Consider the following 2,740-nt stretch of genomic DNA (forward strand, 5'->3'; position numbering starts at 1 on the left):
GCGCTGCCGCGCTTCCCAAGCGGCGCACTATCCAGTGCGCCACCGGGCCGGCCCATCCCATATATTTTTGTGCTTTTTTTCCATTTCTATTTTCCTTTATGCTTTAGATTTTGTGTGTTTCCCATTGACCTTTTTCAGTTCATCAATTCTTTCTTGTATTGTATATTGTCTAATTTTAAACCCACCTACTGAGTTCTAATTTCAGAGATTGTGTTTCCATTCTAGAGTTTTATTATTATTATTATTATTATTTTAGTTCTCTGGTAAAATTCTCTATTGTTTTGCTTGTCTTCATCTTTTCCTTTATTTTTCTTGAACATATATTAGTTATTTTAGAATTCTTCTCTGCTATGGATCTGGTTTTGATATATATACTTTTTTTGCTAAGGGACCCAGCTGACTCAATGTAATTCCTTTCCTGGCAGGCCTTGTGATTTTTAACTGGACATTGTACATAAAATATTGGAGAGGCTCCAGATGATGTTATCTTTTTCCAAAGAAAGTTCACCTTTTCCTTGCTTGGCAGCTAGAGTGGGGGCTGATCACTTTTGCTCAATAAGAGACTGAGCTGACTCTAGTCTAGGCTGCAATTTTGACATAGCTCAGTTTACCTAATTCATCCTTTTCTTGTGTTGATGTGCTCTATGACTTTTGACTGAGGACCTAATGTGTGCAAGAGGATTCCTATCCCTGGCAGGTCATGAACTATAATCTTTGTCTCTTTATTACCATGAGCCTGCCAAATACTTTTACTGTGATTTAGAGTGGAGTTTTTATCCTCCATCCTTTGCAGTTGTCTTAAAGAGAACACTGTCCATGTTTCGATTGAGGCCTTGCGATTGTGTCCCTCCAGCTACATAAAACTGCTTAAAAGTCTGCTGATTTCATGGTCCATCAGAAGCAGCTCTCTACTCAGGCAAAGCCTGGATTTTCAGCCTATTACTTATCACTAGGACTAACCAATTTCTTCAGGAAAAGTAGTTGCAGAAAGTCAGATCACTGCTTCATGGTTTTCCTCTCTGAAATTTTATTACCTTTTTTCCTTTTTGCTTCAGCAACTATGTGATATCTTTAAGTAAACAATGTTTATATTTTGTCTGCCTTTCCTAGTTGTTCCTGGAAGAATCATTGGTCTTACATAGGCAACTCTATCCTACCTAGAAGTATAAGGCCAGTGCTAGAGGCATTATTTTTGATACATATCATTTTTAAGTGCTCATGGGATATCTAGTGGGCTCTATTGCCAGAAATGGAAGGTGTCTTAGTCCATTTTGTGTTGCTATAACAGAATACTACAGACTGGGTAATTCATAAAAAACAGAGATTTATTTCCTATAGTTATGGAGGCTGAGAAGTCTAAGATTAAAGGGTTCACATCTGGTGAGAGCCTTCTTTCTGTGTCATCCCATGGCAGAAGGCAGAAGGTTAAGAGAGAGAAAGAAAGAGAGGAATGGGTCTGAACTCATCCTGTTATCAGAAACCCGCTCCTGCCATAACTAACCCACTTCTGTGATAATGGCATTAATTCATTCATGAAGGCAGAGGCTGCATGACCTAATCACCTCTTAAAGATTCCACCTTTCAATGTTGTTGCATTAGAGATTAAGTTTCCAATACATGAACTTTGAGGGACACATTCAAACCATAGCAGAAGAAGGCCTAAATGGCTTTTTTCTTGATAATGAGTTTGTTTTCTATGAAAACATGTTGTCTTTAGTGTATGTATATATTTAATTCTGATACAAAATACAATTTTTAGACATGGAGTGCTTATCTAATTACTTTTTCAAATTATATTTATACTTTTCAAAGTATTTAAGCAGGATAAAAAGAACAAATTGAGAGTGATGAGCTGGAAAACCACCGAGATTTGCCATAGCTATCACAGATGGTAGACAGGTCTTGTTTATGTGCCACTTATTCTGCACTTCTGAATTAGCAAAAACAAAAAAACAAAAAAAAAAAACCCTCCATTAATAGTATAAAGAAAATGTAAACAATTTACAAATAATTTTTTTGAAAAAGTAGACATCTATGGTTTTTAATCTAAAATAACTGGATAAATGTCAAGTTAATGACTTTATCTTGGATCACCAGGAAAAAACAACTGCATATACTATTTTTCTAAACTCTTTGGTCAGTCACATCTAAAATCATTAAGTGTAAAACAGCAAAAGCATCTAATTCCAGTTATAATTGAATGCCCAATAAGAGAGGATTTTGAAGTTCCAATTTTCAGTAAATACAATATTAATTAGCTCATTGTGCGTTCTCTTATGAAAGGCTATGTTTCTGCCTTTTAAAATGTTTTGATATCTGCATGTTTCAGACAAGAGTTATCTGATTAACCATAGCATTTTCCTAAAACTGACTATTTTTAGCTGTCCTTTTTCTTCCCTTTGGAAATCTGCCATCTGCAGTGATCTCAGAGCAGGGAGGGCCTGTTTACTGGAGAATATGTACTTTGGGCAAGATGGCAGGGTCCTGGCAAGTTATAATTTCCACTGTTGGAGATCTCAAACACTGAGTATTTACTTCCTTTTTAGGGAGAGACACAATCAAGAGTAGAACTTGGCAATTACATTTTTAGAAAAAAATCAACAGATAATGAATGGCTGCTACTCTAGTGAGTAGAAGAAAATACATAAAAATTGTGTTTGTTTTATCATTTAGTTTTGTTATTAATATCAACTATGGTTATTTAAAATGAAGTAGCAACAAGGTATTATATATGTCCATC

Source organism: Galeopterus variegatus, unplaced genomic scaffold (assembly GCF_000696425.1).
Source record: "Galeopterus variegatus unplaced genomic scaffold, G_variegatus-3.0.2 Scaffold1086, whole genome shotgun sequence".
In the NCBI taxonomy this organism is placed as follows: Eukaryota; Metazoa; Chordata; class Mammalia; order Dermoptera; family Cynocephalidae; genus Galeopterus; species Galeopterus variegatus.